The 27,949-nt window shown below is 42.8% G+C and overlaps 1 protein-coding gene and 1 non-coding gene across 5 annotated transcripts in view; both read right to left on the reverse strand.

Moving 5' to 3' along the window:
- CLYBL (citramalyl-CoA lyase) overlaps positions 1–27,949 on the reverse strand; it is a 226,188-nt gene that overhangs the window by 126,321 nt on the left and 71,918 nt on the right. The window lies entirely within an intron of this gene.
- TRNAE-CUC (transfer RNA glutamic acid (anticodon CUC)) lies at positions 27,274–27,346 on the reverse strand. Its single transcript has one exon. It is a non-coding gene; the product is annotated as a tRNA-Glu (tRNA).

The raw sequence follows: 27,949 nt of genomic DNA on the forward strand, positions 1-27,949 counted from the left end.
ACGAGGGACATTTTAGGAACCTAAAACTGCACTAAGGAAGGAGGAGAAAAACAGATTCATTGATAATGAATATCAGGCAAAAGTCTGCACTGTGATCTATCTCCTGTAACGTTTCCCACTGACAGGTGCTCATCAATATCATATTTCTTTCGTCTCGCGCCCCAGGTCTGTTCACAGCTCCCCTGTCCCTGGTGCTCCCCTGGAATTCCCCGGGGATGGTGCCCACCAAGGGTGCCAGGAGGAGCCCTACAACCGGCCCTTCGATTCTGGCCATTGATCCAGCTGTGCGCATGCTGGCTAAAGGCTACCAGGTTCAGGCTGGAGAGCAGGATTTGAAAATTCAGTGCTAATTACTGTGATTACAATCTGTGTCTCAAGCAGCCAGAGCCTCTGGGAAGTTGTCTACAGGAGACCTGTCTCTGTATCCAAAGTCTCAGTTTGAGAGATGAGGAATCTATATACCCGAGGACTTTTCTAACTCGTTAAGTTATAACATGGGCATCAAGTTGTTCATGATACCTTCTCGTGCACCGTATGTGACTGAAGCAAGCCCAGAAAGCGGAATGTAAGAGACACAGAGGGGAAAGGACCAACAGCAACCACGGAGCCACATACATCGCAAACACCGGCCCTGCAACCTGATGCTAGGATGCTGATTCTCTTGAGATGATTTGAGATTCTTTGAACTCACTGAGGCAGTGAGTGGGGACTTAAGGAGCACGCTCACAGGCATCCTCCGTCCTCCAAGAGCCGGGGCCCAACTTGTCCTGAGAATCCTGAACCTCTTAGGATGCACATCAGTTGTGTATTTACCACTGAACTCCCAAAGGCAGATGTACTAGAGTCAGAGAAAGTGATTTCATGAAGATATTTATGTGACATTAAAGAATCCAAAAAAATGATGTGAGAGCATGCTAAGATATCAGTTCATTTTCCTGGGCTCACCAGTGTTTCTTTACATACACGTGACTCCTTTGGAAATAGGCTGGGGAGCAAGGCAGCTAGTTCTTCTCCGGACCACGAGGCTCATTTTCCTTTCTCCACAGATGATGTGCAGATATGCTTGTCCCTGATCAAATGTATACAAATAGAATTCTTCCCGGGGCATGAACATTAGAACAGAATTAATTGCTCTGAATCCTCTGAATTCTAAAGGGATTTCTATTCTTGTGGTGACATCACAATGCTAGGTTTCTAGATGCTGCCAAAGAGCTGAGTGTGATTTCGCCTCTAACCCATCACGGGGGCCCTTGTGCAGCTGGCGGGCACCACACGGGCTTTCTGATATGTGCCCAAAGCAGGGCTTCTGAGAAAGAGAGGTTTTTCAGGGGACACTCAGGCGGCAAGTGGGGCCCCAAGACAGTAGGCAAAACCTGAACTGTCATTTCGAGCCTGCCCTGAATCAGCCAACACATGTCAAACACTGCAGGGCCTTTATGAAAATGTGACTTCAAATATTTTTCTTTCCTCCCCTCATTTCCTTCTTTCAAGTACTCAGCTCACAAGGTGTGTCTGTAAGTGTTTATTTGGAAATGAAACCGCCTTTAAAGGGCTCAGTCGTTTAACATCAAGAACCCTGAAGATAGAACATAAAATATTCAGTATGAACTCATTCTATAGAACACCATTATTTGATGACTTCTTTGCTGATTACTCAATCTACATACAATTTTAAAAACAGAAGTGACTGCATGTTTTAAATTTTTGGTAACTTCAAATGGGTGCTTTTTCTCCTTTTAAATGAAGTCACAGTGTTAGCAAAGCAAACCATTTCTGCATTTAAAAAATTTACTTAGCTCTATGTCAGGAGCTCCTGCCACTCAAAGTGACCAATCCTGTTAGTCAAAATTTGGGAATACTTTAAGTTTTCATTTTTTTGTTGTTTTTTCTGTGTATCATGAGAGAGCAAGCAAATCTCCTTAGTCTGTTTCTGAATCTGGGTCTGTTTAGTTAGCAATAAGAACTCAGCCCTTTGATTAATTTCTAAAATACACAACAGCTCATATAGCTCAATGTTCAAAAAAAAAAAAAAAAAGCAACCCAATTGAAATGTCTATTTAGGGCAGAACACCTAAATAGACATTTCTCCAAAGAAGAAAAAAAGATGGACAGCAGACATGAAAAAATACTCAACATCCCTAATTACTAGAGAAAAACAAATGAAAACTACAATGAGGTATCACTTCACACAGGTCAGAATGGCTATCATCAAAAATGGTAACGATAACCCTATATGCAAAACAGAAAAAGAGACTCAGATGTATAGAACAGACTTGTGGACTCTGGGAGAAGGCGAGGGTGGGATGTTTCAAGAGAACAGCATCGAAACATGTATATTATCTAGGGTGAAACAGATCACCAGCCCAGGTTGGATGCATGAGACAAGTGCTCGGGCCTGGTGCACTGGGAAGACCCAGAGGGATCGGGTGGAGAGGGAGGTGGGAGGGGGGACTGGGATGGGGAATACATGTAAATCCATGGCTAATTCATTTCAATGTATGACAAAAACCACTGCAATGATGTAAAGTAATTAGCCTCCAACTAATAAAAATAAATGGAAAAAAAAAATCTACAGGTAATAAATGCTGGAGAGGGTGTGGAGAGAAGGGAACAGTCCTACACAGTTGGTGGGATGTAAATTGGTGCAGCCACTACAGAGAACAATATGGAGGTTCCTTAAAAAACTAAAAATAGAGCTGCTATATAATCCAGCAATCCCACTCCTGGACACATACCTGGAGAAAACTCTCATTCAAGAAGGTACAGGCATCCCAATGTTCGTTGGAGCAATATTTACAATAGCCAAGATATGGAAGCAACCTAAGTGTCCATCAGCTGATGAATGCATAAAGAAGATGTGGTACCTATACACAATGGAACACTACTCAGCCATAAAAAAAGAACGAAACAGTGCCATTTGAGCAACATGGATGGACCTAGATATCACATATTAGTGAAGTCAGTCAAGAAACAAATCTATGATATCACTTACATGTAGAATCTTTAAAAAATGATACAAATGAACTAATTGACAAAACAGAAACAGACGCACAGACATAGAAAACAACACATGGCTGCCAAAGGGGAAGGCGGGAATAAATTAAGAGTACAGAATTAACAGATGCACACCACTATGCACAAAATAAACAACAAGGATTCACTGTATAGCACAAGGAACTATATTCAGTATCTTGTAATAACTTAACATGGAAAAGAGTCTGAAAAGGAATATACGTGTACACACACACACATATATGTGTATAACCAAATCACTTTGCTGTACACCAGAAACGAACACAACATTGTAAATCAACAATACTTCAATAAAACAATAAAAAAGAACTCAGCCCTTTGGCTTGTGGACACTAATACAAGTTGATTAGCATACAGCAAGGTGTGGCTTGGGGCCACACTCATGGGTGTGGACCAACTTGCTTACCATCTTCCTTCCTGGTTAATTGTGGGGACCATCCACGTCATCAGCACGGGGTTTTCTCAATGGCCAGGATACACTTAAATTTGTTCCCTTTCTCAGACAAATTTCTCTAACAACTGTCTGCCCCATACCATACCATACGCATAAATCTGTCCCCTGCAGGCTGAAAAACAGCTTACTCTACAAGCCCATTAAATATAAAATGCACCAAAAATAGGCTGTGATCAATACAAATAGGTCCAATGAAGACTGCTCCAGAAATAATTTCAATCAATTTCATACAATTGATTTGTTCTTTCAAGGAGCCCTTAATTTACTCAATCCCTGATTGAGTTGTTACATGAATCATGAAGGATTAACTATGAAGATAAAGGCAGATATTTCAATCAGGGAATACCCATGATGGTTTAATTAAAGAATTTTTGCATCTCACTTACAGAACAGTGCTGCTTAAGTACAGCGTGGCACTTATTTAAAGTGTCCCAGAGGTAATTAAGCCCTTGATTAACAATAAAATTTTCTTCCTTAACTTCATTCTCAATTACCATGAAGCTCATTTCTCATTGCCGGGAACTTCCAACACGTGGTACCCAGTGGCTTTAACTTGCATGTGATTCCACAAAAGCCATCAAAAACGGTGAGGAGGAACCAAGGTACATAGGAACCAGCCTTTTCTAAAAGTTGGAAGTTTTGTTTGGCCGCTTGCTCTCTCGCCTCCCTCAGCTTGCAGCCTAGCCACGTCTATGTATGTGTGATCCCCCTACTTCGAGTTATGGTAGCAACAAGGGAATGTGGTGACTAGGACGAAATTCCTCTAAGAGTTCAGCTTTTCTTGAACTCAGAGCAAACCTGAATCTGGTGACACCTTAAGCGTGTCAAGCACCTCGCACACACAGGAAGTCCAATCAATAATAGCTCCTGCTCAGACTTCCCTGGTGGTCCAGTGGTTAAGACTCCATGCTTCCACCACAGGGCAGATGGGTTTGATCCCTGGTTGGGGAACTAGGATCTCATATGCCACAAGGCATGGCCAAAAAAGAAAAAAGCTACTACTATGAAGGATAAGACACCCCCTGTCTCTTCCCTGACCTCCGTGAGCTAGACACGTGGGTCTGGGATAGACTGTCACCTAGGCTTCTACACAGGCATGCCATTCACACACCCACACAGACAGATGGAACGGGGCACTCTGTCACATCTGGGAAACACCCCTGCCAGGGCATGAGGGAGCCCGCCTCCATGCTAAGGGTTGGCAGCACAGAAGATAGAAATACCAGATTTATACCTCCTTTCTGATGCCCCTCATAGCTGGACAAGCTATATACACATTTGGGCTTATCTGTGAATTTGTCATCGGCTTTACAAGAATGTTTCATGATTATGCACATTAATTTACATCTAAAAGAGAGAAAAGTCAAAACGATTTGGCCACTTTTTATTTTAATGCTAGTGATATATATGGGGCTTCCCTGGTGGCTCAGAGGTTAAAGTGTCTGCCTACAATGCGGGAGGCCTGTGTTCGATCCCTGGGTTGGGAAGATCCCCTGGAGAAGGAAACGGCAACCCACTCCAGTATTCTTGCCTGGAGAATCCCATGGACAGAGGAGCCTGGTGGGCTACAGTCCATGGGGTGGCAAAGAGTCGGACACGACTGAGCAACTTCACTTCAGTGATATATGGAATAAAAATTTGTCTGACTCAACAAATAGATACTGGACACGTAAGCCAGGCAAAGAAATTCGAAAGCAGAGAAGAGGGTCAGCCTGGGAGAAGCTGAAGTCTAGCTAGGGAGTCTGGGATCTCTAAGGTAAGAGGGCAAATTCTGACACTAGTTGGAACAGTGGGAGGGGCGATTCTGAGAAAGCTTCTCAGAGGTGGTGACAATAAACGGGGCCTTGGAAGAGGGAGGACAAACTCCAGAGGCAAAAAGTGCCTTGTGGATGCAATACAGTGAGGAAGAATGAGACCACCTCCTCAAGAGTCACCAGTGACTTTCTTTCTTTGTAAATGCCACGCCTGCCTTTAATTCTTATCTGTTGCCCTCCTGCAGGTGGGGATGGATTTTCAGGTGTAAACACCAGCTATGTGAAATACTAAGACAGTGTCCTGTTTCCATTCCTGTAGTCTGTCACAGATGGTGACCAAAACACTGACACTCAATATCCTAAAATTTTCTGACCTAAAAATCTCCCTTTTTTACTCTCCGGTGAGAGAGATTTATGTTTTAAAAATCACCTTGGAATATACTGGACTTAAGTAATAATTCTTTTTTTTTTTTTCCATTTATTTTTATTAGTTGGAGGCTAATTACTTTACATCATTGCAGTAGTTTTTGTCATACATTGAAATGAATTAGCCATGGATTTACACGTATTCCCCATTCCGGTCCCTCCTCCCACCTCCCTCTCCACCTGATCCCTCTGGGTCTTCCCAGTGCACCAGGCCCGAGCACTTGTCTCATGCACCCAACCTGGGCTGGTGATCTGTTTCACGCTAGATAATATACATGTTTTGATGCTGTTCTCTTGAAACATCCCACCCTCACCTTCTCCCAGAGTCCACAAGTCTGTTCTATACATCTGAGTCTCTTTTTCTGTTTTGCATGTAGGGTTATCGTTACCATCTTTCTAAATTCCATATATATGTGTTAGTATACTGTAATGGTCTTTATCTTTCTGGCTTACTTCCCTCTGTATAAGGGGTTCCAGTTTCATCCATCTCATTAGAACTGATTCAAATGAATTCTTTTTAATGGCTGAGTAATATTCCATGGTGTATATGTACCACAGCTTCCTCATCCATTCGTCTGCTGATGGGCATCTAGGTTGCTTCCATGTCCTGGCTATTATAAACAGCGCTGCGATGAACATTGGGGTGCACGTGTCTCTTTCAGATCTGGTTTCCTTGGTGTGTATGCCCAGAAGTGGGATTGCTGGGTCATATGGCAGTTCTATTTCCAACTTTTTAAGAAATCTCCACACTGTTTTCCATAGTGGCTGTACTAATTTGAATTCCCACCAACAGTGTAAGAGGGTTCCCTTTTCTCCACACCCTCTCCAGCATTTATTGCTTGTAGACTTTTGGATAGCAGCCATCCTGACTGGCGTATAATGGTACCTCATTGTGGTTTTGATTTGCATTTCTCTGATAATGAGTGATGTTGAGCATCTTTTCATGTGTTTGTTAGCCATCTGTATGTCTTCCTTGGAGAATGTCAAAAATATACAAGCAACTCCTCCAGCTCAACTCCAGAAAATTAAATGACCCAATCAAAAAATGGGCCAAAGAACTAAGTAATAATTCTTAAACAGATAGGGTGTTCCTTTAAAATCAGAATCATGTTGAAAGGACCAGATTATATTTTGCATTATCTGAAGCTTATGAGAAAATTATTTGGGGGTTTCCTGTGGACAAGGGACAGAATGTCTGACACAGATACAAAATGTTTAAATGAAAGGTACCACGATTCATACATACTAAGGAAAACAAACAAGTTCTCTTTTGTAGACTTTGGTTTTGCTTTTTTCTTTTTAACATCTGTTGTGTCCTTTACTTGTATTATCTCACTTAATCCTTTCAAAAATCCTATGAAATAGGTCTATTATTGCCATCTATTTTATGTAAGGAAATAGGTTTATTTTATCCTATAGCCTTAAATTTTCAAACAGGCAGCAGCTGACACTATTTTGCCACATTTCACAACTGATACCAGTTTTTTCAGGGCATTGCACAAACCAAAGAATATTAATTCACACCCATACTGGCTTCATGCTTAAAAAGAAAACGGAAATGGAGATTCAAAGAATGACAGTGAAGATATCTTTTTCTCCCCTTCAAAGTTTCTCCGTGTGACAGTTCAGAACAGGACTCAACAAACTTTATCTGAAAAGGCCAGATAAATTATTTTAGACTTATGAGCTGAGAGATGAACTCAAGGGTATTTAACAGGGACTTGCAAAGAGTCAGACATGACTGAGCGGCTGAACTGAACTTAACCGAACTGTGTAACAAGAGGGAACCCAAATTTCCACACACTTGGTAATGACAAAATCCAAAATTAAATTGAGTACAATTTTTTGGTCATAACGTTCTACTCATGAGAAGAATAGCACTCCTTTGCCCGGAACGGGGGTGTGTGTGTGTGCGCACGCGGGTATAGTCAACTGAAGTTCAAAGGCAATGTTCCCTCTTCTCAATTCATTCATCTGGAAAAACCATTCTTAGTTTGAAAGCTGAACAAAAATAGACAGCAGGCAGAATGTGGCCCAATGACCCTGGTTTAGAATATTTCTCTGAAAGTTTAGCCACAGACAACCTCATATACCCTGGTGTGTGTGTGCTAAGTCGCTTCAGTCGTGTCCAATTCTTTGTGACCCTATGGACTATCGCCTCTGTCCATGGGATTCTCCAGGCAAGATACTGGAGTGGGTTGCCATGCCCTCCTCCAGAGGATCTTTCTGACCCAGGGATCGAATCCGGGTCTCTTAACGTCTCCTGCACTGGCAGGTGGGTTCTTTACCACTAGCGCCACCTGGAAAGCCCATATACCCTGGAGACTCAGAGTTTTAGAGACACAGGGCCCAAGTCACAGAGGAGTACCCAGCTCTGAATCGCAGGCCGGGGTACCAGTCCTGGTTATTATTACCCAGAGACATCAACAGGCAGAAAGCCTCCAGGGCCCCTGGCTCCCTTTGCACAGCTTCTCGTTTTTTAATATCACTTGTTAACTTGGGAGCTTTGGAGTCACTGCCACACCTACTAGGCTGTGCTGTCCTAAAGAGAGGTCCATTTTGTGTAAATCACAAATCAGTTTGGTGTATATTTATCTGTATTTATGGCATTAAAAAAACTCAATTTCTTTTATTCCCCTCATCCTGACACCAATAAATCTCCTTTTGGCAAAGTTTTAACAGATCAAATTTGTGTTCCTAAGTGTATGCAGCATTTCACCATCCTTTTAAACATAAACCCTAGAAACTTAGTCCTGTGTGGGTCCCCTGCTGTTTGTGCAACCACAGGGTAGGGGTAGGGGAGGAGAGGGGAAGGAGGTGAGGAGGAAAGATACTGGCTTACAAAGTCCAAAGAGTATTTGACTAAAAAAACGCAGATCAGGGTAGAAGACACGAATCAGAAATCCTGCAAACAGAGGAGGTTATTTTTCTTTGAAAGGATTAAGGATTGTAGGTTTGCATGCTTACTCAGATGGAACAAGAAAATATTGTAACTTCTTGCCTCATTCAGTTTGGGTCTGAACAAGATAAAGGTTGGGCCCATTCAAAACTCCTATTATAGTTACCTTCTTCCCTTTAAGATAATGGGACATTAGGTGAGAGATTTGGGGTTATACTCCACTCAGGAAACAACCACGGAGAAGAAAAGTGGGAAACACACCCAGAACTCGAGGGGAGACTGACCTGGTACAACTTTTCCCTGCCTTTCAAGGAGACAGACATTCTAGGTAAAGCTTGCTCACCCTTGAGAGCTAAATTCCAGTTCTAGCATCAAGCCAGACATTCTGATTCCAGTTGTTCAGGACAAACAGGGAAATGCACACAGCTAATTTATAAAAGTGTCCAAAGGAGCATGAGCTGTTTCTTTTGAGGAGAGGAAACATATTTTCCAAATTAGTCCAACTTCTATTTGATAGGCTGAACGCCCATATATCTCCATCCAGAAGGAACGAGGGCTCCTGATGATTAATCATGCTTTTAGGAAGTAGTTAAACACCACTGTGTTGCACACTGGTAGTGCCCAAGATAAAAAGCCAGGGCAACAGGCAAAGAAGGAGAGGGAGGAAGTTAGGGCAGTAATTTTGACAATAAAGTGGAAAGGGCTTCAAGGGTTCAAATTACAACAGGGTCCGTTCAATTCAGCTTGAGCAGCCCTCCTTGTCTACACCAGTAAGTCTGTTAATTCTCCTGATACAGCCAACTCCCCAGTAATTAAAATTTCTTAAAGATTTTCTCTTCTTTAACTATCCCTCATGCACAGTACATCACTGGGACTCCAAGGTCTTAAAGACTTAATCTAAATGTCTGGCCACAATGATAAGGAAGAACAGGAGGTAATATCTGAGAGGGGGAAAGAGAGACAAAGAAATAAGTTTAAGAACCACGATTTTAAGGAGTTGTGATTTTAGGAAGCAAAACTCTTTGTTTTGCTTCCCAACCCAAGAATCGAACCAGGGTCTCCTGAATTGCAGGTGGATTCTTTACCAACTGAGCTATCAGGGAAGCCCATACCTTGCATACAGTAGATGCTAATTAAACATATAAATGAATACAAAATGAATTTGTAAAAGCCCCACATCTTAAACTAGCTTTATATAAATATCTGCCCTTTAATCATTTAATAGTGATAATAATTATTTGTAAAGCATTTTAAAAATTAGAAGAGCAAGTGTAATTACATTGCCTACCTACTAACCAATGTACTCCGTTAATCATGCAAATGAAAACAGTGACTAACACAATCAGGAAATTTCTGAGGAAGTTGATGTGGTTTTAAATATCTTTGCGTGAAGTATAAAGCTGTCCTGTAGAAACTGAAGGGTGGTGGGTGAAGGCAATGAATGCCTCTTTGACTACACACTGTGTTTTTATATTTTAGCTCTATTTTTAAGCTCACAAGATATTTATAGCACTGAGTTTATGGGTATGTTCTCAGAAATCAAGAACAGGGGGTACAAGTTTTATTTAAAACTCACTTAAAATAGCAAAGTTATAAAACAGTGATTCATTATCATAATCCTCCTGTGGACATAGATCAAAATACACAGGAAACTGATTTCTCTCTGAAAAGTGAAGAAAGAAAAGACCTCTTTAAAAGACTGCCCTATAAAGCTGAAATCCTTAAAACAATTTGGTCTGAAAGATGTAGGCATCTTTACATAATATACTGCATCCAGAAAAGAGGGAAAAGAAAGAAAAAAAGGAATAGATATTCCCAGCAAAAACAAAGCCCCAGCAGAATATACTGCAAAAATGCAAAGCTTCTGATAGTGGTCATGCAAATATACATACACTTTCTATGTTTGAAAATGCATCAACCCCTTAGACTCCAACAGAGAAGCAAGTAAGTCACAGGTTCACTGAAGAATGGCGTAGAGGTTCCTGAAATGCTAAAGCAATGTGAAACCATTTCGGGGTGGAGTTTGGGGTGGAGTTTCCTTTTTAGCTAGAAAACAAAGAAGTCAGAAGTGACATCGCAGGCCTTCTGAACATCAGGAGAGTCTCAGGCTCCCCCAGGCCCTTCCCTCAGCATCACACCATCTGTGTTTCCCTACACTGTGTACATTAGACACGTCCATTACTGCTCTCCTCCAACCTTTTCCCACCTCACGGCCTCTCTCTCTTCACACTTCTGAAACCAGGGCGTGGCCTCCTCCGTCATTCGTCACACTGAGAGCTGCAATATTTCTGTTCTTTTGCTGGACTCATCAGTGGTTTGATGCTTTGAGGCATTCTCTCTTTTTTAAAAGCAAACTGGAGAGGGATTTCCCTGGTGGTCCAGTGGTTAAGACTCCGAGCTCCCAGGGCAGGGGGCTAGGGTTTGATCCCTGATCAGGGAGCTAGATCCCACATGCAGCAACTAAGATAGAAGATCCCATGGGCCACAACTAAGACCTTGGGCAGCCAAATAAAGTGAAAGTGAAAGTTGCTCAGTCCTGTTCAACTCTTCGTGACCCCATGGACTGTACAGTCCCCGGAATTCTCCAGGCCAGAATACTGGAGTGGGTAGCCTTTTCCTTCTCCACGGGATCTTCCCAACCCAGGGATCGAACCCAGGTCTCCCACATTGCGGGCAGATTCTTTACCAGCTGAGCCAGAAGTGAAGCCCAGTAAATTTAGTAATTAATTTGAAAAAAGCAAGCTAGAGAGTCATTTATTCTGCTGTGAGGCTTTTTCATTTAAGTAATTAAAGTCACCTCAAGCTTATAAACAAGGCTTGCTAGCCCCATTTTGACCATGCCAATCCCTCTAACTTTTCTACCCATGTTCATGTTTCTTTACAGAGTGTGACCTGCCTATATTGACAAAGTACAAGGTACAGAACCCTCAACGCCCCTCCCTGAAGCCCTCCAGTGACGCTCTCTGGGCCCCGGGGGGGGCCCCCTCTCACACACAGGTGCTGGGTGGACTCCCTCCCAGCCATGGTTCCCACGGCCCTCCCCTCCGTGGCGTCTGCCGCTTGGTGTCCTGAAGAAGCATCTGGGGCTGGTGCGCTGATCCCCGGGGCCTCTGGGCCCCCTGTGCACCACTCTCAGAGGCAGCCCTGACCCTGAGTCTCCCTGTCTCCACTTGGAGAGGGACCCACCTCGGCCCTCCTCTTGGGCCAGTTCAGCCAGTCCAAAGGAAAGACGAAGGGCAAGCATCAATTCTTAAAGTGGCAGTCCCGGGTTCTGATTAGCAAAGAGGTCAGTAAGGTGGCCAAATGCTTTCTGCCCAGACTTGACCAGTAATGGGGCTGTCCCTGGTAAGGCCCATTTTCTGTGCCTCCTGCCTGCCACTGGGCCTGCCACTCTGTCCTTGCACTTGCAGGCTGTGGTGGTAATCATTTCATGGATTGTAATCCGGCAGGCTCCTCTGTCCATGGAATTCTCCAGGCAAGAATACCAGAGTGGGTAGCCATTCCATTCTCCAGGGGATCAAACCCGGGGTCTCCTGCATTGCAGTCAGATCCTCTACCATCTGAGCCGCCAGGGAAGCCTATTTCTACCACATCTGCTAGTCAAATTTTAAAAGGCAAACTCAGATGCTGAATAAAGCCTATTAACGCAGGAATGAAAGGCCTCGGCCACCCACCTGAGAGGCTGGTTTCCTGAGCACCCGCAGGTGCACCCTGCGATCCGCGGCCAAGGTGACAAGCCTTGGAAAGATGGGCCTTAGAGCACCTGCCGCCTCCAGCCAGGGGCTGGTCTGGGAACAGCACTAACAGCGTAACCCAGCCCTGACTGGGGGTGGCAGGTGGGACAGCCACACGCTTGAAATTCAAGGATGGGCCGAAAGTGGCATAGGGTGTAGGGCTCCTCCGTCTCTATTCCTAATCCGTATCCAGGCTTCCCCGGTGGCTCAGTGGTCAAGAATCGACCTGCAAAGCAGGAGCTACTGGAGACACAGGTTCCATCCCTGGGTCAGGAAGATCCTCTGGAGGAGGGCATGGCAGCCCACTCCAGGATTCTCGCCTGGAGAATCCCATGGACAGAGGAGCCTGGTGGGCTACAGTCCATGGAGTTGCAAAGAGTCAGACACAACTGAAGCGGCTTAGATCATATGCAAACTGTATCCACAGATGAAAATCTCACTTTGCTAATTGACAGAGAAAGAAAAATAACCTTTTAACAACTCTTGAGTGCCCCACCAGTGGGCCAAAGGCCACCTGTAATTTCTCTGATCCCCTCTGGGGGAGGGAAGGAGTGATGATGTACCTGCTGGCCCCTCTTCCCATCTACATACATTTCCAAAGCTCATCAAACTCTGAAGATATTCAGCCCCAAACTGACCAAGGAGTCCAAAAGTACACACCTTACCAGATGGAACTATGTCTCAGAGAGACACTGATGGCTAGCACCACCAACCTCCACTTCCGGTGTCTTTTCCTTAAGCCTAATTGATACTCAAGCAGATGACTGACCAAGGAGTCTGAAAGGTCATGGAAGAAAGATTCAGTAGCTGACTTGTAAGTGGAGGCCCTAAGATCACATATACATGATTTCCTTAGAAACAGCGGAATACATCTGCTGGTCACCAACAGTGTGTAAGGAACACAGCAGCATGCACACCCTCCGCCACTTAGGGCTCACATGTTTATAAGACAGGAGAAATCAAGCAGAAACATTCTGCTCAGGGCTACTTGTCCTGAACTTACGATGAGAGAGAATGTTTAATGCACTCCTTAATCCTAATCTACAGGAAGAAGACAATTGGATGGCCTTTACCACTATGCTTTCTCAAGCTCTAAAATAACAAGGCCCCATAGAACTTCCGGTTCTATCACTTCATGGCAAATAGATGGAGATAAAGTGGAAACAGTGACAGATTTTATTTTCTTGGACTTCAAAATCACTGTGGATGGTGACTGCAGCCATGAAATTAAAAGACACTGGCTCCTTGGAAGAAAAACTATGACAAACCTCACTAAACAGCACATTAAAAAGCAGAGACATTACTTTGCCAACAAAGGTCCATCTAGTCAAGGCTATGGTTTTTCCAGTAGTCATGCATGGATGTGAGAGTTGGACTATAAAGAAAGCTGAGCGCAGAAGAATTGATGCTTTTGAACTGTGGTGTTGGAGAAGACTCTTGAGAGTCCCTTGGACTGCAAGGAGATCCAACCAGTCCATCCTAAAGGAGATCAGTCCTGAATATTCACTGGAAGGACTGATGCTGAAGCTGAAGCGCCAATACTTTGGCCACCTCATGCTAAGAGTTGACTCATTGGAAAAGACCCTGATGCTGGGAAAGATTGGGGGCAGGAGAAAAAGGGGATGACAGAGGATGAGATAGCTGGATGGCATCACCGACACAAGGGACATGAGTTTGAACAAACTCTGGGAGATGGTGAAGGACAGGAAAGCCTGGTGTGCTGCAGTCCATGGCGTCGCAAAGAGTGGGACAAGACTTGACGACAACAACAACATAGAACTTCCAGAACATACTTATCCAGAAAGTTTTCAGCATTACAAAGCAGAAGAAACAACTAACTGTCTTGGATATTAAAAATAATAAATAAATAAATAACTGCTATTTTAAATTAAATATTAAGAAAGACCCATATTACACCGAATGGGTTTTTAGAAACACTCACCAAACACAGTAAAAGCAGTATAATGGGATCTGTAATATTACTTCTAACATTCTCTGTAAATAAAGACCAAAAGGTATCATTTCCTGTGAGATCTATTATAAGGTAAAAGGACAATTTTCTTCAGCAAGCACTTTGTACAGTTAGCTGTGGGAGAGTGAACTGGGGCTTTTTCAAGCCTCGATCTGTTACCAGGCCTGTGTTTCAGAGGAAACGATTCACTTGCTCGGTGGCCTACTCCTGGTACTTTCTGGATCCCAGATCTGACCCAAGGGTGGTTTGGCAGAGGCTAAAACGCACTTCTGTTGACTCATTTTTGCACTTGGTTTCAGAAGACAAGGTGCCCAGATGACCACAATCATCCCATTTTACCAGTGACCTTCCACCCTGCCTGCCCTCTGATAAGACCTTTATCTGAAAAGAAGCTGTAGCCCTGGAAGAAATGTGGCGTGGTTTTGGTGAGAAATTAAGGCTGTGGCCTCTTCCTTCTCAGCAATCACCATGCTGATTTTGGAAGATTTCTATTGTACAGAAATATTTCAAACAATTATGCTTTTTAAATCTGCAATTATGCTTCAAATAAGCAAATGAGGCAGGTATTCCCTGGATCTGAAAAATCTTTGCGGTCTTTTCCACTGAATGAGGTTCTCAGTATACATCCTTGTTCTCTATCTGGTTGGGGCACAGAGAAGGAATGAGCAGGTAATTTCCTAGCTCCTGAGTGTGCATGATGGGAATAGGATGCTGATGCTTGAGGTCCTGTGGGTACCTCAGGGTCCCCTCTTTCTGGGGAATTAGGAGTGAGATTCCCTGAGGATTCCACATGGGACAAGCCATGCTAGCCACCCTTCCATATTCAGAGAACTTTGTTCATGCACCAAGCCCTGAGCTCCTGCCTTTCAGGTGAGGAAAAGTGCCAGCTTGTGTTCTTTCCGTGACACCATTCTGCCTCTAGGGCTCTCTCGAGTTTCAAATCTAGAGAAATCCATCAGTCAAGCAACATCAGCATTCCAAGAGCTATGGTCAGGCTTGAGTGATCTATTCATAGACAGGCTGGTGGCTCAGACAGTAAAGAATCTGCCTGCAATGTGGGAGACCTGGGTTCGATCCCTCGGTAGAGAAGATCCCCTGGAGGAGGGCACAGCAGCCCAGCCCAGTATTCTTGCCTGGAGACTCCCTGCAGACAGAGGAGCCTGGCGGGCTGCAGTCCATGGGGTCGCAAAGAGTCAGGCATGACTGAGCAGACAGCACGGACAGGCTTCAGAAAGAACACACTCACCCTCACAAGGAGTGTAAGCTTATGATAAAGAAAAACTAGGACACTTAAGGGTTTCCAGTATTTATAATAATCACTGTAGATATAAATAAAGAACCAATTACACTGATAATTATAATAATGTTGATACAATACTATGAGTCCAGCATAAAGCAGGAGTTTAATAAATATGTGGTGAATGAACAGGTTTGTCTTTGGGTTCTTAATCTGGGAACAATAGCCAAAAAAAAAAAAAAAAAAAAAAAACCGAGAGGGAGCTAACATCTTATTCATTTCAAAATAACAATTTTTGGGCTTCCCTGGTTGTCCAGTGGTTAAGATTTCACACGTCCAATGCAGGGGGCATGGGTTCGATCCCTGACTGGGAACTAAGATCTCACAGGTTGCGTGGTGCGGCCAAAACAAAACAAACCCCAGATAACAATTTTTAAAACTCTTATGACTGGCCATTAACCATTAGCAGTATCGCAGCAATGATCATGAAACATACTCTAAAATTAGTGGCCATTAACCATTAGCAGTATCGCAGCAATGATCATGAAACATACTCTAAAATTAGTTCTGAAATCTTGCCTTAACTTCTTTACATAAGCATATCTCACATATAAATTCATTAAAATAAGCCCAATTACCCCTTTTTCAAACGGAAAACCCAAAACCCAAGCAATTCTATCCCCCCAGACCCCAGACTCTCTTCTTAGCCAGGACTGTTAACCTGTTGCCTTCATGAGCATGTGCAGTGGCTGAATTAACAGGACAGGAAGCAGCAGCCCTACCAACCGACTCGGTGTATCTAGTGAGTAAACCACAAAGGAGAGGGGATTTAAACCATCACAACGAAGTTCCCCTGGGAGCCGTTCCAGGTCATCAGAACCCAAATTCTACATTTCAATGGCGCTTAAATGCATGCACACCCAGACTTTGCATTTGCAATAAAGAAAATTATATACCTTTCCAAAATCAGCTCATAAAATACAGTAAATACCTGATTGCATTTTTAGCTAAACACATCCTAACCTGTTTCTGGATCGCAACAGCCAAGAGAGTGAATGCCCACCACTGGGTTTCTATAGCACAGAACTCAAAGGTCCCCTTGCAGCTCTGATGGCCTCTTGCAAACAAAGCTGGTAAATAAAAGAAAGCGGATGACTGGATCTCTTAATCCAGTTTCCTACCTGATCCTGACCAGCCAGCCCAGGGCAGAGCTTCAACTCTCCCAGAGCAGCCTCGGGGAAAGCAAGCTGGTTGTCCTTACTTGCCTCTTTCTTGCTTTTGTTTCCTTGGAGAGTCATGCCTGCAACTTCCCCAGGATGTGAGTTTCTGAGTCAGAGGCAGATCCAGTACGTTCAAGAGAGTTCACCGTGGTAAGGCACCATCGTACTTACTGTTGGTTCTCTCCTTCTCTTACGTCAAGATTTCTTTCTGCCACCAACCTGACAGCAGGCTCTTCCCTGAGCCAAGATCTCAGATACCGGTCATGTTGAAAGGCTGGCCCTGCTCGACAAAGATTAGCGAGCTGTCTGCAGCAGTCCCTTCTCTTCACCATAGCCAAGTAGGCCCGATAAATGCTAATACTCAGCATGACGCATCAAGAACTTTAAGCCTCCGCAATGGCTAAGCAGAAAGTATCACAAATTTACTGAAATTATCTGTGGCACAAAAGAAAAGAGAAGGAATTAATCAAAGTCTCTCTCTTAATGCAATGCTTGATTGAACTACCCCAATCCCTTTTTAAATAGGATACTGGTGGCAAGTGACCCTGACGGCAGGCCCTAGTGAGACACACAAGGAACACTTGTTCCATTTTTTTCTTTTATGACCTCATTAAGGAGGATTTTGAAGATTGTTCCTGAATATGAGAACAAAGTGTCTTAAGACATCTCTAGCTTTTTATGTCTTTTAGCCTTTTACTGCTGGGATGGCCTTTAGGTCTGTGTTTATAACTAGGTACACTTATGCTCACACTCATCTCCCCCTCCTAAAACAAGAATCAAGTAAGAGGATCTGGAGGAAAGGAGTCAGAGCTGTACACCTCTAGATGCAGAGATGCACTAGTTTCTTACACCAGAAAGTTTTGCCAAGACCAACTTGGGATCCACTCTTTTTTCATCTCCTCCGAGTTGGAGATCCCATTAATTAGCCCTGGCGGCTGTTCGGAGGCTCTTACCAAGGGAGGGCACAGACTGCCAAATCTGCTGGTGTGAAAATAGTCCACCGCCAGCAACATTTTTTCTGCGTGTTTGTTGACTCCACGCTTCACTTTAATATGGAAGATTATATTTTAAGATCAGAAACAAATAAACAGATTTACAACCGAAGGCTTGAAAGGCAAACAGCAAAAAAGCCAGCCAAGGACTGAGCCTAAATGTAGTATTTTTATTGACTTCTTAGAAACCAAATAACCTGGCATATTAGTGTGTGCATTCTGCAACAGACATTCAGCCCCATTGTACTACTTAGAAGAGAATAAAAAGAAACCCTACTGTTTGAAACCCAGCGGAACATCCCCACAACAGGGCACAACTGTTCCCTCATGCATGAATGGGAAGGAGATGAAAGAAAAGATGGACTTCTGAGGTACAGCAAAAAACAAAGACAACAAAAGTGCTGATCGTGAGGGAATGACACAACCCATTGCAGCAGAAAGGATGAGAGAAAGGAGCTCAGACAATGGTGAGGACAGCTAAGTGACACGTAGGAGAACTGAAAAATCTACACAAGTGTCTTTTCTCTCCACCCTTGATGAAAACAATTAAATGTTGGTACATCTGGCATAGAAAAGATCACTGAGACCTGTTACCATCATTATGGACGGTAAACTCAACTGCCCAAACTGTAACTCTCCAATTAAACGCCGCCACCTCTGTCTCTCACCCTTGCTAAAATGAAAAGTGTTCACTTCTACGATGCTTTACAACATCTGAATATGTTGAAACAGATGATAAAGGCTGAGGGGTACTGAAAATGTGTATGTATGCATGTATGTGTGCATAGAGGTTTAAAATACTCTATGTAAAAGATGGGCTTCAGGAATTGGTATATAAACTCAGCTTTTGTTTGTAAAATAGTCTCTCCTTGACTCACATTATAGAGATATTTGCTCTAAATTTTGCATTGGTTTTCATCCAGTAGCAGCTCCAAATATTTTGGGATTAAGTTTGTTTGTTCTCAAACCCCACTACCAAGAAGATATTGTTTGTAAATGCCTAATATGAATGAAGCTCACAATTGAATGCTACTTTTAGGTAAATGCTGTCATTTGTAATGGGATGGGAATAATTACTTTGGGATGTTTCTGTTTTTCTTAGGAAACAGAGGCATACCTGTCCACACTTCACTCATGTGGAGCCCTCCTAATAAAGTGTTCAGTGAGAAAATCCTATCAACCAAATATATTATCAATTAAAAAAAAAACACCATATGAAATCCTCACACGATGCTCATTGCTCCGGAAGTCCACCAGCCTGGGAAGTCACACTGTTTTTAAGTGAGCTCCTGAGCATTACTCCTTGCTTGATAACATGCAGCCCCTCACAAAACCCCAAAAGCAGTTATTGACCCTGTCAGGATGCCTGATTAATGGACAAACGCAGTAATTGATTAGCAAAGAAGTGTGAATTAAAAGGGGGCACAGCATCAATAACCAGCTTCTAACAAAAGCGGTTGACGTAAAATGTAAAACAAGAGCCCTGGGCTATATCTCATCAAAGGCACACTTTCCTTTAAAAGGGGAGAGACTGAGAAGTAAACAGGCCTAGTGTCCTGCGCCCTGTGATTCTTTAATCCTTCCTCTTGGTGAGGATGCTGTGTGGAGTCAGCAAGCAGTTTGGGAACTGCCTGTCCATCCACTTTCAGTCTACCTTCAGATGTCGAGCAGATGAGCCAGTTAACTGCTCCCTTTGTCCCAAGACTTAAGAAAAAGCACATAAGAAGTCCTATTCTCTCTTTATTTTGTTTACTGCGACTTCTCTTCACTTATGTCCTCAGAGAAAAATAAATTCTGCTTGCTCGGGTGCCCCTGGACAGACAGGCAACATTACTCACTAGAATGTTGCTTCCACCTGCTTCTGAGCATGAAAAATAAATTTATTCAGTCAATCAGTCAGTCATCCAGCACCTGGTACAGGCCAGTTATTCCTCTGAGCTGGGTGGTACAGAGATGAATAAGGTTTACGGCAAGCTGAGTGAATGCAGACCCCGTTCCTGCTTAGAATGCACAGAAATATTGCATAACCTAAAGCAAAAGTTAAAGGGAACCCCCTGGTGGTCCATTGGTTAGGACTCGGTGCTTTTGCTTCTATAGTCTGGGTTCAATCCCCGGTTGGAGAACTAAGATCCCACAAGCTAAGAGGCACGGCCAAGAATAAATAAATACATAAAATAAAGCAAAGGTTTAACACAGATCTCAGCTTGAAACAGAAAGGAAATCTTCAAGTGCTGAAATAAAGCAAGAATTTCAGAGCCGGACTTCCTGGAGCTGATGCTGTGTCTACAGAGTGGCATCAGCCCTGGAACAAAGACTAGGGGCTGGAGTGTCAACACCCTTGTGGGACAGAAGACACCAACCTGGGCTTGTGCAAGGTGACGGAACTGGACAAACTGTACCCCTTTAAAAGCAATCTAATCCACAAATAGGGAACTAGAACCTAGACAGCATATTGAAAGGCAGAGACATTACTTTGCCGACAAAGGTCTATATAGTCAAAGCTATGGTTTTTCAACTAGTCATGTACAGATGTGAGAGTTGGACCATAAAGAAAGCTGAGCACCAAAGAATTGATGCTTTGGAACTATGGTGTTGGAGAAAATGCTTGAGAATCCTTTGGACAGCAAGATGTTCAAACTAATCAATCCTAAAGGAAATCAGTCCTGAAATTCATTGGAAGGACTGATGCTAAAACTGAAGCTTCAATATTTTGGCCACCTGATGCAAAGAACTGACTCTTTAGAAAAGACCCTGATGCAGGGAAAGATTGAAGGCAGGAGGAGAAGGGAATGACAGAGGAAACGATGATTGGATGGCATCACTGATTTGATGGACAAGAGTTTGAGCACACTCCGGGAGATGGTGAAGGACAGGGAAGCCTGGCATGCTGCAGACCATGGGATTGCAAAGAGTCAGACATGACTGAGCAACTGAACTGAACTGAACTGAGAAGAACTATGTCCACAAAGAAACAGCAAGCTAATCTGAGGTCTGGCTTGGGCTGTATGAAAATAAATAAAGCCTTTTATATGATCATCAAAATCATAATCCTGTGTTAACAGCAAGTACAGGCATGAAGTTTATACCACCTGGATGGGTTTGAAGTCACAGACAGAGAAATTAAAATTAAAAACTTGAGTTCAAGACTCTGAAACAACTGAGTCTTAGTCTGCAGAAAAGAAATGCAAAGCAGTGCTGCAAGAATGTATCCACAGTCTGGAGTACATTAACTCCCAGAGGCGAAAACAATCCCTGCTGAAGATGAGCTCACAATAGAGCTCCCAGCCATGGAAGGAAATAAACCACCAGGAGGGAGGATCACTAGGCACAACATAAGGGTGAATAGGTATCTGGCAAGAGTCCCTTGGACTGCAAGGAGATCCAACCATCCATCCTAAAGGAAATCAGTCCTGAATACTCATTGAAAGGACTGATGCTGAAGCTGAAACTCCAATACTTTGGCCACCTGATGGGAAGAACTGACTCATTGGAAAAGACCCTGATGCTGGGAAAGACTGAAGGCGGGAGGAGAAGGGGACAACAGAGGATGAGATGGTTGGATGGCATCACCGATGCGATGGAAATGAGTTTGAGTAGGCTCCAGGAGCTGGTGATGGACAGGGAAGCCTGGCGTGTTGCAGTCCATGGGGTCGTAAAGAGTAGGACACAACTGAGAGACTGAACTGGACTGAACTAGAAATGAGTGAAAAACCTGAGTAGGAATATGAGATATATATTTGAAGTTATTAAAAGTGACACAGGAAGGATTAGTAACCATTGAAAGACTGGGACAGTATTGGAAATAAAAATTAATTCAAAAGAATCAAATTTAGCACTTTTGAAAGAAAAAAATATAGTCACAAAATGAATAAGTAAAACAGTAGATTAGATATGCCTGAAAAAAGAATCAGTGAGTTCCAAGGTCACTTAACAGCACATGAAAGAACAGCGTAGGAAAAGGGCAATGAAAGGGACCAGGAAAACTGGCAGAGTTTAGAAAAGCAACATGCCTGGAGAGAGAACCCTCTCCTTTACCTCTCTCTCCTGCCTGGGTAAACATTCACAAATTCCCTCAAGTGCTGTGTTGACTTCGTAAGTCTCAATGACAAAGACCACTGACAAAAATGTGATGCAGTGTAAATAATAACAGCTTTATTATTCCCCCAGCTCCACTGGGGCAGAGAAAAGCAGCAGACGGTCCCCGGAAAGAACAAATGTTAGTACTGCCCAGTCCAGAATGCAACCCGCCACATTGCTCTGGGCCTCTGGAGGAGAAAAGGAGAAACACTGTCCAATCTCAAGTTTCTTAAAAACAAACACACAAAGAAAAACCCAAGCCACCCATTTAGAGATAGTTAAGAATGAAGTTGCTTACAGAAATGCAGTAGACTCTCTCCTCCAACTAGATCTTTCATCTTCATTTCATACAGATGCTCATCTGCATTTCTTTTTTATTGAAAGAACATACACATAAAAGCCTACAGATAAACTCCTACCTCTTGTTAAGAGTTTGGAATTGGGGCAATCTCTAGGAGTTACCAATTTATAAGGGATTGTGATCTTTCCAAAAAGAGAACAGTCAAGCTGAGAAGTTGAGAAGAAATGTGGGAAGAGAGAAAAGGAACTTTTCAGCTACAAATTTTTCGGAACAGACACAGGAGTGAAGGGCATGGAAATTTTCTTGAATACTTGTTCTTGCTATGAATTTTTTTTTTTTTTTTTTTTTTGCATGCTCTTTCATGAGACAGAAAGAAAAGGAAAAAACTACAAGCTGAAAGGGAGCAAATGGATTCCCCATTGGCCAGGAAATAGAGGCTGGTTCTCAGATCTGTGAGAGATACAGTAGGCAGAGGATGACATCAGCTGTATTCGCTAGCTGTGCTGTGTGCTATGAGCTAAGTTGCTTCAGTTGTGTCTACTTAGGTCCACATGGTGTATCTATGGGCTAAGTGGCACATGGCGGGGAACACATCAGCCGAGGAGTCTGACAGAACCTGTTTGGTGGTGGCAGACACAGACGTTGAGGATTTGTGTGTGCTCAGCTCTAAAGAAACAATTCTAAAATGATTTTTGAACATAAGGGAAATGATGAGTTTTGAGGAGCTAGCCTGGTAAAAATACAGCTTGGACAAGTACACACATCATGCAGCTCTATCAACCCCCTAATTCAAGGTCAACTGTCATTTCAACAGCAACAAGATTAACTGCCATTACAAAGAGAACTTTTTTAGTAACTAGTGTTTCAAACTTCTAAATCTGTTTTATCATAGATCATATCATTGTAAACGATCTCTCAAAATCATTAATCCAAAAATCAAGGCCAAATCTCTCTCTAAAAAAGTCAACTCCGTCTTGCACTTAAGTACTCAAGTTCAACTGCATGTGCTTGGAAGAAAAAAGTTGAAAGGAAATACTTTAAATAGTATAATTTATGCCTGGTTCCGCCAGCCACTTAACCCACTAAGAACAAAGATGTAAATCTGCCTATGAAAGTCCCCCAGGTTCCCTGAGCCTCTCATCCTGTCTTGGGGGCTAAGTGTGATGCCTGGGTTTAAAACTGAATTGCAAAATATTTATTTTTCCAAAAGTCTGCCTCTAAATGTAGCCACCCTCCCCTCTGGCATTTAGTTGAAGGAATGGAGATCTGCTCCCGTGCTAGAGAGAAAAATAAATCTGTGGTCAATTTAAAGACATATTATTTAACATAACAGCACAAGAGATTTGAACTTGACTGTATATGACTATCCCTTTTCCAACTGTTTTTAATGCCAAATACCCAAGAAAGGTGCAATTACTCCAAGTCACCCTTCACACAATGATGCCGTATTGATAGGTTTTTCTCTCAGAAGTGCAGGACACAGTCATCCAAAACTACTAAGAAACCAAAATCCATCTGCCATCTGCAGCCCCAGTGCGTCACCCACGAGAGCCTCATAATAACTGGAGCCATTCAATGAGGGACCTCTCAGGATGAGACCTGGCAAGAGACCTGGAGGCTGGTTGACAAAGCTTTGAAATGGTTTTATATTTTCTGGGCGTATTTAGCCCAGGAGCACATTGTATATTTTCCAGCGGCTTTGTCTTCCTTGTGTGTTATTCTTTTAATTGTGGTTAAATATACATAACATGGGCTTCCCTGGTGGCTCAGATGGTAAAGAATCTACCTGCAATGCAGGAAACCAGGATTGATCCCTGGATCGGGACGATCCCCTGGAGAAGGAAATGACAACCCACTCCAGTATTCTTGTCTGGAGAATCCCATGGACAGAGGAGCCTGGTGGGCTGTGGTCCATAGGACTGCAAAGAGTTGGACACGACTAAGCAACTTTCACTTTCATTCACATACATAACATACAATTTACCATTTTAATCATTTCTAGTTGTATGGTTCTGTGGCATTAAGAACATTCTCATTGTTATGCAAACATTACCACCATTCACCTTCAGAACTTTTATCATCATTCCAAACTGAAACTCTGTACCTGTTAAACAGTGCTTCCCCATTCTCCGCCTCCTCCAGTCCCTGGTAACCATTATTCTATGTTCTGTTTCCATGAGTTTCACTACATTTGTACCTCAGTTAAGTAGAATCATACAGTTTTTGTCCTTTTCCATCTGGCTTGTTTCACTTAGCATAATGTTTTTAAGGTTCATCCGTATTGTAGCCTCAGTCAGTATTTCCTTCCTTTTTAAGGCTAAATAATACTCTGTTGTACAGATACACCACATTTTGTTTACCCATTCATTCATCAGTGGACACTTGTGTTGCTCCCACCTTTTGACTATTACAAATAATGCTGCTATTACCTGGGTATGCAAATATCTGCTCAAGTCCCTGCTTTCAATTCCTTTGGGGCTATTTGGGGATATACCCATAAGAGGAATTGCTGGGTCATATGGAATCCCATGTTTAACCCCTTCATTAAACATTCAGGTAATGATGTAAACATGGTAAATGTTGTAAACAGATGCGTCCTTGCAGCGTGTGCCAGGTGCAGTGTGTGGTGAGGTTTCTAAATGTCAATTTTTTAAAAGCTCTGAATGAGTAAATTAAGTTAAAAAAGCAAATTTAAAAGACAAATGTGATGAAAACACTGCCTAACACATAACAGATAATCAATAAGTAGTTGCTGAATGAATGTGGAAGTGACTTTAAAATCTAACAAACCTGGGTTCAAGTGTTGGCTGCTATTTACCAGGGGTGTGACTGAGTCCTGCTTCACTCCTTTTGATAAAATGGGGATAATCCAGCACAGCTGCTGTTATGTTGTTGGAATTAAATGAGACACTCTATGTGAACTGGTGAGGATTCCCCATGCGCACTAAGTGCTCTATAAAAGGCTGCTACCGTTATTGCTGCCATGAGTATTCATGACCTCTAGCTACTTATGGTCACAGAGATCATTTGGAGATTTGGTTTCCGGACCCCACCTCCCCCCACCAAGGGCACCCACGGCTGTCACTGAAGCACCTCTAAGCTTGCACCACGCTGGGCTGAAGTGACAGCAGACACGGGCTTATGGCTGTCTTACAGCATCCTCCACAGCATCACCGAAGCAGCGTCAACATCCTCTGCACTCAGAAGGGAAAATACACACTCTGAAACCAACATCAACAAAGGAATCTTGACAATCAGGGTGAGAAAAAAAAAATCTGACTTTCCCGTAATGAACAGTAAATCACTTGTTTTCAAGTTCCTTCGTGCTGTGCTCAGAGACAAGAGAATATATTGACAAGATCCCACAAATACCTTCACACCGAAAAGAAGAGTATTACAGTGTTGATTCTTGAGGCATAAACTGTATTACTGTGCAAATATACATCTGGGTTCATGGAAACCTTGGTCGAAAGGCCATCCATAAAATGCCAAAAGCCAGGACCAGCCATGTCTTCAAGCATCACAGTGAAGAGGAACATAAAGCCTTCTGCACCCTCAGCTGCTGTGTAAAAGTTGTCTGTTGTGATTCCTTGTAGACGGGGGCTGTCAGAGCATTGAACAGGGAAGGAGTCACAACTCCAGAGTTTACGACGCCAATACAACGGATGGCAAGACTGTCACTCCTACACGGTGGGTCCTGTGCCCAACAAGGGGTGTTTACAAGTAACCATTTAGCACCTTCCTTGCAGTATTTTTACACCACGCTCCTGCCTTTCCTGTGGAGAAGAGAAGCAAGGAGAAGACACTTTCTCTTCAGTGCTGAAATTTAAAATTGGAAAATGTAATCACATGAGGGTTGGGTTTTTTCTTTTTAATGGCGATGCTTAAAATCTCTTCTGTGTCAATGATGCAGGGGAAGAAAAAATCTTACTCCTTAAAATGACTCTTTCATAGAACATCAGGGTTAGTTTGTGAGTGGCACGTTTTAAAAACATTTAATCAGTGATCTGAATATACGTCAACACCTTCTGGCGGCGTGCTATAAAACTTGAACCTTGTCAACAGCAACAGAAAAAGGTGACACTCTTGGGACACAGAGCTTTTATGCTGACACGCAGTAATAATATAATTTTAAAATTTATCATCTGTTTAGCTGCAAGCAACAACAATTAATCTTTTTGACAACTCATATAATGCTTTAAATAACACCTGGGAAGAAAAACAACGCATTCTAATTTTTACGTTCATTGTCTCCCAGGCCTTTGTAGCTACAAGTGCATATAAAAGCCATACACAATAAATTTTGTGATTAGGATTAAAATGTTAGCAAAAAGTATTTCCCTTGTCACCTCATGTCCCCCTTTGCCACGGTTAATAAAATTACTTAACACAAGAACCGTAAGTGAGAGCGAGTCCCAGGGGATGTGTGGGCCACCGAGGGTTCATTTCTGTCACGTCAAATGACATTTTATTCCCAAATCATTTAACCTACGACTTCACGTGACTACTTATAGCTTGAACGGAATTCTAGTGGGGGCCCAGAAATGACACTAATCCCTTTACTGGAAACTCCATCAGGGCCTGACAATCCCAAGCCCATCTGATACCAACAATTTAAAAACTACAGCCAGGCAAATTGTCTTCATAACGTTCAGAAGCAGGTGAACATATATGTGGTGTATGGTTTGGTCTTTTGCATGTCCTGTGAAGCTTTATGGAATTTAGATTAGACTACATTAACACCTTTAATTCATCTTATTTCTATTATACATTAAATCAAAGCATTTTTCCTAATATACCTGCTGACCCAGTGCCCTGTTAACCCTGAGATTTGAAGGTCTGTGGGTTAAAGCAAAGGCAAAAACACCACCACAAAAGAGGGCTGATGTTATTCTCACTAGTAAATCACAAGCTTGTGACATTTGCAGGTGAAATGAAATGTGAAGGTTGTTGCAAATCACCCCACTGTCCACACATCTCTTTTTTAAAAAAATATATTTTTATTTATTTATTTGGCTGTTGTTGCAAACCACTTCACTGTCCACACAACTCTTTCCTTTTTAAAAAAAAAAAATTTATTTTTACTTATTTCTTTGGCTATGCTGGGTCTTAGTTGCAGCATGCAAGATCTTTAGTTGTGGCATGTGAACTCTTAGTTGTGGCATGGGATCTAGTTCCCTGACCAGGGATTGAACCTGGGCCCCCTGCATTGAGAGTGCAGAGTCTTAGCCACTGGACCATCAGGGAAGTCCCCACACACCTCTTTCAACCAGTCTTCCAAGACTCTGACTGTACCCATTTAACAGATGAGGAAACCAGAGTGCTAAAACCCTAATTCAAGGATTTGCGAAAGCCACATCCCAGGTGTTTTCTATTGTCACACACCCTAAACTACAGCCAAGACTCAAAAATAAGAAACTAGCTCCAAGAGCTTGGCCAAATGGGTCTGGACACTAGAGTAGAATGGCTTATGCTTTGGGAAAGTACCGGCAGCAGAAACACAGGAAAAATATGAGCTCTCCTGCAAAGCAGAGAGAAGACAGTGTCAGAGGAAGACGCAGGTCACGAGACCTGTGTGCACGTTTGTGAAAAAATAAGAGGGTTGAGTATGTACAGCTCTTTGTCTATGGGTATTTTGTTCTTTTGGGGTCTTCACTTTCATTCTTTTCTTTTTCCTTCTTTCCCAAGTCTAGGCCTCCTAGGAAGTGATCAAACTGATTTTTACCATGTGCCGTGTGTCTTTTATGCAGGTTAGGACTTGAGCCATGGATTTTAGGGAAGCCCTAAGAGCTCAGTGGTAAAGAATCCACCTGCCAATGCAGGAAACACAAGAGACATGGGTTCCATCCT

The sequence above is a fragment of the Odocoileus virginianus genome, chromosome 8 (assembly GCF_023699985.2).
Source record: "Odocoileus virginianus isolate 20LAN1187 ecotype Illinois chromosome 8, Ovbor_1.2, whole genome shotgun sequence".
NCBI classification, from domain to species: domain Eukaryota; kingdom Metazoa; phylum Chordata; class Mammalia; order Artiodactyla; family Cervidae; genus Odocoileus; species Odocoileus virginianus.